This window comes from Geotrypetes seraphini, chromosome 10 (genome assembly GCF_902459505.1).
Source record: "Geotrypetes seraphini chromosome 10, aGeoSer1.1, whole genome shotgun sequence".
NCBI lineage: Eukaryota > Metazoa > Chordata > Amphibia > Gymnophiona > Dermophiidae > Geotrypetes > Geotrypetes seraphini.
In genome coordinates, this window is record NC_047093.1 from 1,379,959 (window position 1) to 1,396,247 (window position 16,289).

At 45.4% G+C, this 16,289-nt stretch overlaps 1 protein-coding gene across 4 annotated transcripts in view; it reads left to right on the forward strand.

Moving 5' to 3' along the window:
* RFNG (RFNG O-fucosylpeptide 3-beta-N-acetylglucosaminyltransferase) overlaps positions 1 to 16,289 on the forward strand; it is an 85,782-nt gene that overhangs the window by 10,270 nt on the left and 59,223 nt on the right. The window lies entirely within an intron of this gene.

Genomic DNA, 16,289 nt, shown 5'->3' on the forward strand with positions numbered 1-16,289 from the left:
TTGGGAAGGAACAGACTCAGGTCCTGTACACCAATAAAAGTGTTCATTCCTTTGCAACAGCAGCAAATGAATCCAGAGACTAGTGGGATAGCACACATCTACCAGCAGGTGGAGATAGAGAAACTGATTAACAGGTGGTCCTCTTGGCTGGCACTCCTCCTGTATCGGCAGTATGCTCTATCTCTCAGCAGGTGATGGTCGCTTTTCAACTAGCTCCTGGATTCTGGCTGTGACAGGGCAATTATTTTCTCCTGTTGAGGTTTCTCTTCAGTGAGATGACCATTCTGTTTCTCCTGTTGAGGTTTCTCTTCAGTGAGACAGGGGTGTACGGCTGAACGGTGCCAACTTTGGGAGTTATACTTGGGCCCTCCCCCCAGGTCCCTGCTCCACCCTTCCCTCCGGTGTATTGAGGGGTATTGATAATTCTCTCTCAATTTTTCTTCTTTCCCAAATGAAAAAAAAAAAGAGAGAGAGAGAGAACAATGTTGCTGTAGCTGGACTGTTCTTTTCTGACTACCAGTCTTGTCGATTTCCTGGCAGTTTGGGTTAGAGGAATTTTAGTTTTCCTTTGTTTCTCGTTTCTACTGGTTTAGACAACTTTTCTGTCAGTGCGGGTGAGTACACTTTCAGTTTATTCATTGTGTTTGCCGGTTTGTGTATGGGAGTTTGTGTGTGAGACGTTTCATTTTTCGAGGTTTATACTGTCTGCCGGTTTATCTCTCTTTCGTGAGGTACTTTGTGTGGGCTGTGCAAGTTTAAGTTGTAAGCAAGGCAGCAGAGGCAGTGCAAAGGTGTTCGTGCTGTGGGAGGCACTGAACATCTTAGGACCTCCATGGGGGCCGTTGAACAAAAGCTATGGGGAAGAAATTTCTAGTCACAGCCGTTGCCGCTGCCTTTTCCCGCGCAATTGTCCGCGGCACCCAGCTCCTCTTCATGTGAGGCGGGGCGCTGTAGTTACAGAAATCTGCACTTGGGGGCGGTGTGTTTTGGCTGCTCCGCGGCTACTTTGGTATGGGATCGGCAGCCCTGGGCCTTACCCACGTGCGCGGGGTGTTATTTCCCTGGAAAGTGCCGTTGCATTGGCGCTCTTCTTGTTCTCCGGCGCAGCCTTGATTCAAGGTACAGCGGAATCTCTCATATCTCTCTTGTTGTAATCAATCGGGAAGGCTTTGCTGTTATTGCTGCAGGCAGGCTCAGTGGGTTCTTTGGTTCTCATGAGTTGACATTTGAGTCGCAGCCACTTCTTCTTCATTGTGGCTCATTCTGATCTGCCTGAGGGCATTTTAGAGGGAAACTCGGTACTGTTCCCTGCTCCCAGTTACTGCTTATTTCTGGACTGTGTCAGCAGAAGGCAGAGCACTGCAGAGTGCGATCAGAAGTAAGAGAGTCCTCTGTTCAGGGGTTTCTCTTCCTTCCTTCCGGGGTCCATGCATGGCAAGGATATACAGCATTGCATATTTTCATGCTTTTTTGTGCATCTGTGCAGCACTGCATGAGTCTGGTGGTGCTATAGAATTGGTTACTAGTAGGAGTTTTGGATTGGAACAGTTTTGGGCGGTAGTTCAAGGTGACCTGGCGGAACTTGTTCGCTTATGGTAGGGGGGAATAACTTTCTTTCTTTCCTATGCTTTTCATGTTCTTATGCTTTTGCACAGGCCTTTACAGCGTCCCCTTATTTTATGACAAATGCTACTCCACTCCATTTCTTTCTGTAGCTGCACAGCATGCAGGCTCTCTTTTCAAATCTGGCCCATAAGTGAGGAAGTCTGAGTGGCGATGCTGGCGAATATTGTATTCAATATATCTCCATTGTATTGATAGCGCCTCACTCTTGACAACCTGTCATTGCAGTGGTGTCCCAGATGTCCTCTTTTCCGGATTCTATTCAAGAAATTTGTCACATGATCTCACTAATCCTGATTGACCCTCCCTGATCCCGCCACATACTTAATCTATTAACCATGTATTCTCCATGGACATGCCTAGGCTGACTCTTGTTGTAAACCTCCTAGACCTTAAAGGTATTGGCAGGATAGGCGGCATCAATTTAATATGATATAATAATGGAGGAGTGGCAATCATGGATTCAATAACTTGACAGTTGGTTCCATCCCTAGGATTTTTCTTTGGGTTTGGGTTCTTGCTGTTGTGGTGGCGAAGTGCAGCTCTTCGGCCTTTGGGCGGCAGAGGCATTTCTAGCTTTCATTTAGTGTGCTTTTCCTTTTAGGGGCGTATGGGTTGGACAAGTTCCTTTCCGTACCCTCCATCCTGCCTATCTTTTCCGGTATAGGCCAGGTAGGCTCTTTTATTCTCCTAGTTGTCTCAATTTTTTCACCGCTAAAGCTAAATTTTGCGCAGAAAAGTTATTTTCTTGTCTCCCTCTGCTAGCTCTTTAGGACTTCTCAAAAATGGACTTTGGACATTATTCAGGATGATAACAATTTGAATACATTTTTCCTCTCACAGATTCTTTCTGGGGGGGCACCGTATATTTCATGATTCCTACATTGGTTCAACTGGGAGAGTTCTCTTCAACACTGAATCTCAAATAAGATTGGTTACATATTCCTGTGTGGTCACCATATCTGCGGTGTCTTCACTTTTAACCCCTTGGCCAGGCGCTATCGCTTTCGGCGGATGCCATTTGCCCTAGCAATGGCTCCAAGGATGGGTTCAAAGGTGATGGTAGTGGTTGTGGCGTTTTGTCGCAACAAGGGGACTAAAATACATCCTTCATCGTCCAGTTAATTCAGGTGCCTTCCAGGCAGGTCAGTTTGGCGGTGACACAAATGAGGGATTTATCTATTTCAATCTTTGAATCCCCAACAGACCTCTCTTGTCCTGTGATAGTCATTGGAACATCTCGTAGGATTGTTCAACATGCAGGGTGACCACTTCCAGTCTCAGGTTTGTCTTTTTTCTTCAGTCACTCAGACCGAGAGTATAGGATTATATACAAGTTCTAGAATCCATGGTGGCATTTCTGAAAATGGGGCCTTCGGTTGGATTTCACGTCAGCACGCTGCAGCTTTGGCTTCTGTGCCGACAGTGCCCGGTGTAGGAGGCTGCACCCATAGTGTCTAATGGACTCCTTATCCATCGTTCAGTATAAGTTGGTGGCTCAGCGAAATGATTTTTTTCAAAGGCATGCCACAATTATCAATGGGCCATCTTATAGTCACCATGGTTTCCAGTCTTTGTGGTTAGGAGGCTCGGTTCCTTCCAGGCTCAGCGTTAGGAATCTGGTCTCAGTAAGAGGCTCAGTGTTCGCTTGCTCTTCTGAAATTATGGACGTTCAGTCTAGCGTTTCCAGATTTTCAGGCCATCCTTCAAAGAGGGAATTGTAGGATAGCATCTTGGCAGTTGCATTTTTTCAGCCGCCGCAGAAGTGTGCGGATTCTTCGGTTGCTGGTCTAAGCAATGGTTATGTTTCGGTAGGTGGTACCTTATCTTCCTCTTCTCTCAGTGTCTCAAATTACATTACATTACATTAGGGATTTCTATTCCGCCATTACCTTGCAGTTCAAGGCGGATTACAAAAGAATTATCCAAGATGTATTACAACAAGAACTTACAAAAAAAAAAAAAAAAATTGGTCATTTTCAAAGAGAGTAAGAAATGGGTAAGGTTATTTGTTTGGGGTAGTTGGCTTTAGTGAGAGGTGGAGTTTGAGACTTGTGGTATTATTTCTTTTTTCAGAGTTTTCTTGAAGATTATGGTCTTTATTTCTTTTCTAAAAGTCTTGTAGTCGAGGGATGCCGTCAGTAGATTGGCGATTTGGTTGTCTAGTTTGGCTGCTTGAGTGGCCAGGAGGCCATCAAATAGTTTTTTCCGTTTGACCTCCTTAATTGGGGGGTATGAGAATGGGGTGTGAGTTTTCCTATGTCTGGCTGCGGTGTTGTGGATGAGGCGGTTATTCAGGTAGTTTGGACTGTCTCCGTATAAAGTCTTAAATAGTAGGCAGTAGAATTTAAATTGTATTCTTGCTGGGATCGGAAGCCAGTGCGATTGGAGATATGCTTCTGTAATGTGATCATGTTTCTTTAATGAGTAGGTGAGTCTTAGTGCTGTGTTTTGGATAGTTTGTAGTTGTTTTGTTATGGTTGTAGGGCATGGGAGGTAGAGGATATTACAGTAGTCAAGTAGGCCTAGTATTAAAGACTGAACTATGAGCTGGAATTGAGTTTTCTTGAAGAATTTCCGAACTTGTCTTAAGTTTCTCATGACTAAGAATGACTTTTGTATTGTTTTATTGATTTGCGGTTGCATGGTGCAGCATCTGTCGATAGTTATTCCTAGCAGTTTTAGGGTGGTTTGTATGGAGTAGTTGATTGCGTTGATTTCAATGTTGGTTATGGTTGGTATTTTGTTGTTTTCTAGGAGGATGAATTTTGTTTTATCTGGGTTCAATTTCAGTTTGTAATCTTTCATCCAGGTTGCTATTGATTTTAATGTTTGGTATATTGTGTTCGTCATGGAGAGTTCAGGTTGATCGAAGGGTATGAGAATGGTAATGTCATTGGCATAGCTGTAGGAGGTTATGCCTTGTTTGTCCAGGTGAGAGCTGAGGGAGGCTGTATAGAGATTGAAGAGAGTCGGGGATAGAGGGGATCCTTGGGGAACTCCGGAGGGGTTTGACCAAGGTTCAGATTTTTGTTTGTCAGATTTTACTCTGTAGGTTCTTGATTTAAGGAATCCTTCAAACCATGTGTATACTTTATCTGTGATACCTATTGTATCCAGGATTTGTAGTAGAATGTTATGGTCCACCAAGTCGAATATAGCAGTAGGGTCTAGTTGTATGAGCATCATTTTTTTTCTTGTGCTGAGATGTTGTCTGGCTGTGTCCAAGAGAGATCCTAGTAGTGTTTCCGTGCTGAAGTTGTTTCTGAAGCCGGATTGTGTGGGATGGAGTATGTTATGGTTTTCTAGGTAATTGGAGAGGAATTTGGCAACTTCTATTATTTTGACGTAGAGTGGATTAGATGCAATGGGTCTGTAGTTGGCTGTTTGGTCTATCGGTCCTTTGGGGTCTTTGAGGATGATTTTGCTGAGGTTGGTAGGGTAGTGGCCATTTATTAGCGAGATTTGTATCCAGTTTAGAAGAAGAGCGCGGAATTTTGTGCTGGATGTTTTTAGGAGATATGGTGGGCAGTTGTTGAGGTCACAGGATGCATGGCTGTATTTTTTGTAGTATTTGTTGAATTCAGGCCATTGTATGTTGGGGAATTGAGACCATATTCTTTCTGCTGCAGTAGAATCCCTATCTATGGGGAGAATTGTGAATTTGTTAGGATGGGTAGAGGTGTCATTGAGGGTAGCTCTTGCATTGATAATTTTATTTTGGAAGTGTTCTGCTAATAGAGTGGCTGAGGGGGGGTAGTATTGTTAGTGGTCAGGTAGGGTTTGGTGTCGGTTAGGGTTTTTAGAATTTGGAATAGTTTTTTGGTGTCTTGGGTTTCAGTGCCTATTAGGTTGGTGTAGTGTGCTTTTCTCTTGTCCTTTAATTGTGATTTGTATTGTTTGTTGATTTTTTTCCAGGCGGATTTTGTATGATCCGAGTTAGATTTTCTCCATTTTCTCTCTAGTCATCTACATTGTCTTTTGAGTTGTAGCAGTTCGGAGTCGAACCATTTATCTGATCTCCTGCTGGGTCTGGATTTGGTTTGCAGTGGGGCTAAATCATCAAGGGTGTTGGAGCATAGTCTTTCCCAATGTAAGATGAAGTCCTCGGGGTTGTTTTCTAGAATAGTTTCATCTATTTTAGACTAAAATATGGAGGGTTCGATGTGTTTGCATGAGGTGTATGATACTTTATTGAGTTTTGTTATAGTTTTTTTGTTGTTTTTGGTCCAGTTGATGTTGAAAGTGTAGGTGTAGTGGTCTGACCAGATGGATCTGGACCATGTTCCGTTAGATGTATGAATTTCTGTTAAGGATGGTTGGTGGGTCATGAAGGCTGCAATATCAAGTTGGTGGCCTTTTTCATGAGTTGTTTGTGGATTTAGCATTTGGAAGGATAGGGCTTTGAGAAATGAGAGAAAGTTGTCTACTTGTTTGGATGATTGATCATCTAGATGTAGGTTTAGGTCTCCTAGGAGTAGGATGTAGGTTGCTATTAGTGAGTTTTGGTATATGAAGTCTTCCACTTCAGTTCTTGTTAAAGACCAGTTTCCCGGCGCTATGTAGCAGAGCATGCAGTTTAGTGTGTCTTTTAGTGTGGTGCTTGAGAGTTGGCAAGCTAAAAGGTCCATGTACGGATTAGATGTTTTCTCAATTATATTAAGGGTTAGATCAAAAATTGCGAGATCAAAAAAAAAAAATTAAAAAACCCCAAACCATTTCACATGTTTCCACATGCTTACTCAGCAAGGGTCTTCTACGTCCCGAGCATTGCAAACTCTCCGCTCAGGAGCTCCAGCTTCTTGTGTAGAGATGACATCTCCTTGAACTATACTTCCTCACCTTATCTTGAAATGCCAGCTTTTCACTTCTTAAGCGGGCTCAGTGAGCGTGAGTCCGAGGGAGTCAGAGTGCGTAGCTGCGTTTGCTCTTTTCTGACCTCTGGGTACTCTTCTTTAAGTGTTTCCCTAGATCAATGCTTGCATACTGCCTTCTCATGGCTCGCTTTTACGACATGATGATATTTGTAGCTCCGGTTTTGCCACGCCATGGCATGTGGGTCAGAGGGGTTTGTTGGTGGGCGAGCCGTTGTTGTTCTCAGTGTCTTCGGATTTGTTCACCCAGGGATTCATCGACCTGACCATTTGTCTCACTGTCGTATTCAGGCCTAGCTCTTCGTCACAGCCGAGGCGTAAGAATTATTTCTCCTTTATTCCAGGCAAAACAGATGTCTATATGTGCGGCTTACGCTAGTGTCTGGAGGGGTTCTTTTGAGTCTTAGGCAGTTCTCCTGGTATTTAGCCCTTCTATACTTCTTCTATGCTTCTATGTCTTGTGTTTTCTTTTTTCATCAGGGGTGTGACCACGAGCTTAGCATTTACTTCCCTTCTTTGGTTGGCAACCTTTCATGTTTTAAGCAGACAGGTGTCTTATTCTTCGCTTGCTTATCAGTCAGCTGTAGTTCGGTTCCTGATGATAGTATAGCATATTCGTTCATCGGTGTTGATACCCTATCTAGGGTAGACACTTAAGATAATTATTCAGAATTTCAAACACATACCGTTTTGTCTTCTGACGCTGTAACGGAGGGGCATTGCAAACGGTGTTTCTTGTAGCCATGACTCCATTTAGGTGAGTTTCTCCATTGTAAGCTTTCTCCAGGGATCCTTTTTTTTATGTATTGCAGATTCTGTGGTGTCGGATAGTGTAGTACCATTGTTTCTTCCTCAGGTGATATCTTCATTGCATTTCAGTCACTCTTCCTATTCCTTCCTGCTTTCTGGGAGGAGGACTGGAGGGGCGCGTGCTTCTCTTCATGGTGTTTCTTAGAACTTTGACTCTTCCTTTTTGTCTTCTTCGCGAGGTACAACAAAGCTTTGGGAGCGACCAAAGCGCCCATCGCTTGAGGCCTCAAGGGGATCTTGGCTTCCGCTTTCTGTATGGCAGGGAAGCGGTTCCTGCATGAGCTTCATGCACTTTCACCTCGACCACTGCCACCTTCTTGGATTGAGTCCAGAGGTTTTCCTTGGCAGCCATTTGTCTATGCTTTTAAGAAGGCATTTTATAAGCATGGTACGATTGAGGATGTCAGAGACTGTGCAAGCTACTTTTGGGGCTTCAGTCATTATAGAGGCGGGGTTTGTTTCCCACCTGGATTGAGGATTGCTTTGTTACAGTATCCCACCAGTCTCTGGATTCATCTGCTGCTGTTGCAAAGGAAGGAAAAATTATGTTCTTACCTGTTAATTTTCTTTCCTTTAGACGCAGCAGATGAATCCAGAGCCCCATCCTTTCTACATTTTGCAGGTTGGTTTATCTTTTGCGAGTTTCAGAGGTTTCGTTATAGTTGGTAGTTGTATTCTGTATTATTACCTTTGGACTTTATTATGGGAAAGAAGTTTTTTACATGCTAAGCAGATTACAAGTTCTGGATGCTTGGGCAAGAAGCAATACTGCCAATACAGGAGGAGTGCCAGCTAAGAGGACCACCTGTTAATCAGTTTCTCTCTCCACCTGCTGGTAGATGTTAGTCTCTGGATTCATCTACTGCGTCTAAAGGAAAGAAAATTAACAGGTAAGAACATAATTTTTCCTTATACCTTCAAGAGTGTTTAGAAGTGTATATGTGTGTGAATACAAATAGGGTTGTTAGAAAACCTGGCCCGGAGCACTGCAGGTCCTGGCAACGTGATGGGGAAATGACCACTCGGCTCGTTACAGTGACATAGCCTGTATGTATATTTTTGGAGGGAGGAGGGGGATAATTAATTAATTAATATAGGATAACAGCAAAGAACATAAGAAGTTGCCACCACTGACTCAGACGAGAGGTTCATCGCACCCAGCGGTCCGCTCCCGCGGCGGCCCATCAGGTCTGTGACCTGTGAAGTAGTTCTTGACCATTTCTGTAACCTACCTCTACATCTATCTGTAACCCTCAATCCCCTCATCCTTTAGGAATCTATCTAAACCTTCCTTGAAACTCTGTAGTGTGCTCTGGCCTATCACAACTTCCGGAAGCGCGTTCCATGTGTCCACCACCCTCTGGGTAAAAAAGAACTTCCTCGCATTTGTTCTAAACCTGTCCCCTCTCAATTTCTCCGAGTGACCCCTTGTACTTGTGGTTCCCCACAGTCTGAAGAATCTGTCCCTGTCCACCTTCTCTATGCCCCTCAGGATTTTGAAGGTTTTTATCATGTCTCCTCTAAGTCTCCGCTTTTCCAGGGAGAAAAGCCCCAGCTTTTTTAGTCTGTCAGTATATGAGAGGTCCTCCATACCCTTTATTAGCTTGGTTGCTCTTCTCTGGACTCTCTCGAGTACTGCCATGTCCTTCTTGAGGTACGGCGACCAGTACTGGACACTGTACTCCAGATATGGGCGCACCATTGCACGATATAGCGGCATGATGACTTCCTTCGTCCTGGTCGTGATACCCTTTTTAATGATACTCAACATTCTGTTCGCTTTCTTTGAGGCTGTCGCACACTGTGCTGATGCTTTCAATGTTGTGTCCACCATCACCCCCAGATGTCTTTCAAGGTTACTTATCCCTAGCAATGATCCCCCCATTTTATAGCTGAACATCGGGTTCTTTTTCCCTATGTGCATGACCTTGCATTTCTCTATATTAAAGTTCATTTGCCACTTTTTTGCCCACTCTTCCAGCCTCGTTATGTCTCTTTGCAGGTCTTCGCAGTCTTCCGTGTTTCTAACCCTGCTGCAGAGTTTGGTGTCATCAGCAAATTTAATAACCTCACATTTCGTCCCCGTCTCCAGGTCGTTAATAAATATATTGAACAGGAGCGAGCCCAGCACCAACCCCTGTGGAACTCTGCTCGTAACCCATTGTCAGTCTGAGTAATGGCCCTTTACTCCAACCCTCTGTTTCCTGCCTGCCAGCCAGTGTTTGATCCATCGGTGGACATCCCCCCGCACCCCGTGGCTCCACAGCTTCCTAAGCTTGCTCCACTTGATTGGCAGTCTTCATGTTCTCGTCAGTGAGAACATGAAGACTGCCAATCAAGTGGAACAAGCTTCATCCAAGGCAAGGCAAATCATAGGTTGCATACGCAGGAGTTTCGTCAGCCGTAAGCCTGAAGTCATTATGCCATTGTATAGATCCATGATGAGGCCCCACCTGGAATACTGTGTGCAATTCTGGAGGCCGCATTACCATAATGATGTGCTGAGACTGGAGTCGGTCCAGAGAATGGCCACCCGGATAGAAACATAGAAAGTGACGGCAGAAAAGGGCCAAGGCCTATAGAGTCTGCCCACTCCATTGACCCACCCCCCCTAGTTAATCGCTCTCTGATTACCTTTTCCCTCGTAGAGATCCGACATGAGCATCCCAACTGTTCTTAAAAACTGGCACGCTACTGGCCTCAACCACCTGTACTGGGAGCTTATTCCAGCTATCCACCACTCTTTCAGTGAAGAAGTACTTCCTGGTGTCGCCATGAAACTTCCAGCCCTTTATTTTCAGCGGGTGTCCTCTTGTGGCCGAGAGTCCCTAAGAAGGAAAACATCATCTTCTACCTTGATGCGACCAGTGACATACTTAAACGTTTCAATCATGTCCCCTTTCTCCCTACGTTCCTCGAGAGAGTATAGCCGCAATTCGTTCAGCCTTTCTTCGTATGATAGATCTTTGAGCCCTGAGACCATCTTGGTGGCCATTCACTGTACCGACTCGATTCTCAGCACATCTTTGCGGTAATGTGGCCTCCAGAAATGTACGCAGTACTCCAGATGAGGCCTCACATGGTTCTGTACAAAGGCATTAGGACGTCGGGCTTCTGACTAACAAAACTTCTCCGGATACAACCCAGCATTTGCCTAGCCCTAGATGAAGCCTTCTCCACTTGTTTGGCCGTTTTCATGTCTTCGCTGATGATCACCCCCAAATCCCGTTCTGCGGCAGTCCTTGCTAAGGTTTCTCCATTCAATGTGTATGTTCTGCACGGATTATTGTTGCCAAGATGCATGACCTTGCAATTGTTAGTGTTGAAGCTAAGCTGCCAGGTCGAGGACCACTGTTCCAACAAAAGCAGGTCTTGCATCATGCAGTCAGTCAGATTGCCGTTACTCACAATATTACATAGTTTGGCATCATCAGCGAATAATGTTATTTTACCTTGAAGCCCTTGAGTCATGTCTCTTACAAATATGTTGAACAGGATCGGGCCCAAGACCGAGCCCTGCGGCACCCCACTGGCTACTTCCGACGTTTTAGAGATGGTACCATTAACAACCACCCTCTGAAGTCTACCACTCAGCCAATCGTGAACCCATGCTGTAAGTGTTTCACCTAATCCCATCGATTTCATTTTGCTCAATAGCCTGCGGTGGGGGACGCTATCAAAAGCTTTGCTGAAGTCCAAGTACACGACGTCTAGGGACTCACCCAAATCCAGGACCTACCCTTGGTGAATCCATGTTGGTGGAAATCGCGTAGTTCCTCCTCGTCTAGTATCATGTCTAATTTGCATTTGATGAGTGTCTCCATGAGTTTACTCACTACCGATGTGAGACTTACCGGTCTGTAATTCGCAGCCTCTGTCCTGCAACCTTTTTTGTGCAGAGGAACGACGTTAGCTGTTTTCCAGTCCAAGGGTACTATTCCCAGTCCAAGGGGACTCAAGGATCTCGGGACTCAAGGATCTCCCGTACGAGGAACGGCTGGATAAGTTGCAGCTGTACTCACTCGAGGAACGCAGAGAGAGGGGTGACATGATCGAGACATTCAAGTATCTCACGGGCCGCATCGAGGTGGAAGAAGATATCTTCTTTTTCAAGGGTCCCGCGGCAACAAGGGGGCATCCGTGGAAAATCAGGGGCGGGAAACTGCACGGGGACACCAGGAAATTCTTTTTCACTGAAAGGATGGTTGATCGCTGGAATAGTGTTCCACTTCAGGTTATTGAGGCCAGCAGCGTGCCTGATTTTAAGGCCAAATGGGATAGACACGTGGGATCTATTCACAGAGAAAGGTAGGGGAGGGTCATTGGGGTGGGCAGACTAGATGGGCCATGGCCCTTATCTGCCGTCTATTTCTATGTTTCTATGTTTACCTTGTCGAAGGCCTTTTGGAAGTCAAGGTAAATAATGTCTATGGATTCCCCTTTATCCACCTGGCTGTTTATTCCCTCAAAGAAATACAGTAAGTTCGTGAGGCATGACCTTCCCTTGCAGAAGCCGTGCTGGCTCGCCTTCAGTTGTCCATTGTTTTCTATGTGTTCGTAGATTGTGTCCTTGACCAATGCTTCCATCATCTTTCCCGGAACCGAGGTCAAGCTCACCGGCCTGTAGTTTCCCGGGTCACCCCTTGATCTCTTCTTAAAGATGGGTGTGACATTGGCTATTTTCCAGTCCTCTGGGATCTCCCCAGTTTTCAAGGATAGGTTACAAATTTGATGTAGTGTTTCCGCTATCTCGTTTCTCAGTTCCTTTAATACCCTTGGGTGGATGCCGTCCGGACCTGGTGATTTGTCGCTCTTTAGTCTGTTTATCTGTCTGAGAACATCCTCTTTGCTTAATTCTATTTGGACCAGCTTTTCATCATGGTCTCCGTTTATGTTCTCCTCGGGTTCTGGGATATTAAGAACATAAGAAGTTGCCTCCGCTGAGACAGACCAGAGGTCCATCTTGCCCAGCGGTCCGCTCCTGCGGCGGCCTATCAGGCCTAATTGCCTGAACAGTGTCCCTGACTGATTTTGTAACTGCCTCTAATTCTCTAATCCTATCCCTATAACCTACCTCTACTCCTATCTGTACCCCTCAATCCCTTTGTCTTCCAGGTACCTATCCAAACCTTCTTTGAAGCCCTGTAGCATGCTCCTGCTTATCACATCTTCCGGTAGCGCGTTCCATGTATCCACTACCCTCTGGGTGAAAAAGAACTTCCTGGAGTTTGTTCTAAACCTTCCCCCTTTCAATTTCTCTGAGTGCCCCCTTGTACTTGTGGTTCCCCATAATTTGAAAAATCTGTCCCTGTCTACTCTTTCTATGCCCTTTATGATCTTGAAGGTTTCTATCTTGTCTCCTCTAAGTCTCCGCTTTTCCAGGGAGAAAAGCCCCAGCTTTTTCAGTCTGTCAGTATATGAGAGGTCCTCCATACCCTTTATTAGCTTGGTTGCTCTTCTCTGGACTCTCTCGAGTACCGCCATGTCCTTCTTGAGGTACGGCAACCAGTACTGGACACAGTACTCCAGGTGCGGGCGCACCATTGCACAATACAGTGGCAGGATGACTTCTTTCGTCCTGGTCGTGATACCCTTCTTAATGATACCCAACATTTTGTTTGCCTTCCTTGAGGCCGTGGCGCACTGCGCCGACGCCTTCAATGATGTGTCTACTAAAGAATGACACGGTGACAAAATTCATCACCGTTCCCGTCCCCGCGGATAACCGCGGGAAACCATCTTCATGTCATTCTTTGAGGAGAGAGGGAAGAATCAGAGTACGAATGGCCTCAACCACTGACCCGCAAGCTTTGCTTTGAAGAATGCTGGTGTAGAAGGATTAGGATTGAAATAGACACTAGAAAATGACATGGGATTAATTCCCGCGGTTATCCGCGGGGACGGGAACGGTGATGAATTTTGTCACCGTGTCATTCTCTAGTGTCTACCATCACTCCCAGGTCTCTTTCAAGGTTACTCACCCCTAGCGGTGATCCCCCCATTTTGTAAGTGAACATCGGGTTCTTTTTCCCTACATGCATGACCTTGCATTTTCCTATGTTGAAGCTCATTTGCCACTTTTTGGCCCACTCTTCCAGCGCTGTCAGATCTTTTTGGAGATTTTTGCAGTCCTCCGTGTTTTCAACCCTGCTGTATAGTTTGGTGTCATCCGCAAATTTAATAACCTCACATTTTGTTCCTGCCTCCAGGTCGTTAATAAATATATTGAACAGGAGCGGTCCCAGCACGACCCCTGCGGAACTCCGCTCATGACCCACTGAGTAATGGCCCTTTATTCCAACCCTCTATTTCCTGTCTGCCAGCCAGTTTTTGATCCATCGGTGGACCTCCCCTTGCACCCCGTGGTTCCATAGCTTCCTTAGCAGTCTTTCATGTGGTACCTTGTCGAAGGCTTTTTGAAAGTCAAGGTAAATGATGTCTATAGATTCCCCTTTATTCACCTGGCTGTTTACCCCCTCAAAGAAGTATAACAAGTTTGTGAGGCATGACCTGCCCTTGCAGAAGCCATGCTGGCTCGGCTTTAGCTGCCCAGTGTTTTTGATGTGTTCCCAGATGCTGTCTTTAATCAGCGCTTCCATCATCTTTCCCGGGACCGAAGTCAAGCTCACCGGCCTGTAGTTTCCTGGGTCTCCCCTTGAGCCTTTCTTGAAGATGGGCGTGACATTTGCTAGTTTCCAGTCTTCCGGAATCTCTCCAGTTTTTAAGGATAGGTTGCATATTTGTCGAATGCATATTTGTTGGATGTGTCCTCTCTCGTGAAGACTGACGAGAAGAACTTGTTTAACCTGTCAGCTATCTCTTTATCCTCCTTAACCACTCCCTTCCTGTCTCCATCGTCCAAAGGTCCCACTTCCTCCCTGGCTGGTTGTTTCCCCTTCACATACCTGAAGAATGGTTTGAAGTTTTTTGCTTCCCCCGCCAGTCTCTCCTCATATTCTCTTTTTGCTTTCCTAACCACTCGGTGACAGTCCTTTTGGTGCTCCTTCTGGTTGTCCTTAGTTTGGTCCTTTTTCCATTTTCTAAATGATGTTTTCTTGTCACTTATCGCCTTTCTCACTGCATTTGTTATCCACGCTGGGTTTTTATTTTATTTTTTTTTTGCACCCTTTCCTAAACCTGGGGACATACAGGTTTTGTGCTTCGTGGATAGGATTTATTTTCTCTTTTAGATGGAATTTACTAGCAGTTTGTTACTCATTACAAAAGAACACAAGCTATATTTTTCTAGGAGTTACCAGGAATATGACGTAAAAATGCAGGACTTTGACATCAGATGCCCAGAGAAAGAACAACAAGGCCAGGAGGCAAGTCATGCTAGGATGGAGAACCACCATCAAATTGTCTTTGCCAGTATTAGAACATGCTCCACAGTGGTTTGCTTAGCCTGAGACATGGCAACCTCATATGGAGATGTTGACTTTCTCTGTTTATGTGGGCACTTTTATCTAACTGGAGGCCAATCAGGGACTTCCTTAGAATCCTCCCTAAGGAAGTCCCTGATTGGCTGAGGCGCCACAGGCTCTTCCCAAGGGAGGGCCTAAGGCACCTCTGCCAATCAGGGCCTTAGGCCCCTCCCTGTGCTTCACATGATGCACTGGGGCGTGACCTAAGGCCGCAGTTGGTGTCAGAGGAGGCCTGGAGAAAGAGGGACTGAGCACCCCTCTTGCTCCCAACGATTTTAAAGGTGCGGGGAGGAGGAGGGGGTGGGCCGGGCCCAGCCTTCCGGCATAGCTATAGGTATGGGGAGGGAGGTGGGCTGGGTCGGGCCCAGCCAAGCTGGGTTTGGGATGGCAGGAGGGAGTTGGCATCCTTCCTGCCTGTTGTTTTTCAGCAGGGCTGCATTTTGAGGGGGCATTTTTGGGGGGTTTGGGGAGTGAGAAACCACTTCGGGGGGGGGGGGGGGACTTTTTTAATTGAGCAGTTACTTTGTGTGTGTAATACACGCAAAATAACTGCCCGATTAAAAAAAAAGCCGAAGCCCTGACAGCAGTGACAGGAGGCTGCTTCTCCTCACACTACTGTCAGGGTCTGCCCCAACTCAGCATGCAAACTTGATAGTGAATCAATTGCTATTTTAAAATCGGCCAACATCAACTGACTCACTATCCTTTAGTGAATCTAGCCCTAAATTGTTTGATAAGCCTAATAAGTGCTGGTGATTGGCAATTAGCACCTTGTAAATGGTGCTAATTGGATTAATTTAAAAGTTATATGCACAACTTGTTAACTGTGCACCAGTTCTATTGTGGATCTGAAAAGGGGGTGTGGCCAGAGGAGGAGCATGTGCAGATTGTGAGTGTTCCTAAAATGTATGCACACTGTTATGGAATATGCCCAATTTGTGCCCAAGTTAAGCACAGGGATTTAGGCCTGGTTTTCCTTGGCCTTAATGGTTGTGCGCTGGTGCTTAGCGTGATTCTATAAGGTACCTTTTACAGAATCGTGGTAAGCACCATAAATAGAATATGGCCCTCTGTGTGTATTGGCTGAATTAACTTGTATGCTGAGAGCAATGCTGATAGAGTAAGAGAGATGGGAGAGGTGTTTATTTAGAAGTAGAACAATTACAGCTGAGCGGGAAGTTCTTTTCTGGCTGTCCTGACATACATAGGTAACTGTGTCTATGTATATACTCTAGAGGAAAGGAGGGACAGTGTGATAGAGTCCAATACGGGTTTTCCTGAACTCTGTATACATTCACCCAAAACACTTTAAAAGGTGCAACAAAACTTTTATTTTTCTCCAGACCTGAGTCTGTTTCCTCATAGGCTCAGAGAAAGCAAACCAATGACTTAACTCTTAGAACATAATTCAGTTCCACATTTCAGTCTTCATTTATCACAGGACATTGAGTTCTACAATATTCAAATGATGAGGTTGGCTTACCTTAGCCAGCACCTTTAACATTGAAGTCTTCAATCCATATAGCAGGCTTCTCTCTCTGGAAACCTCTTATCAGCC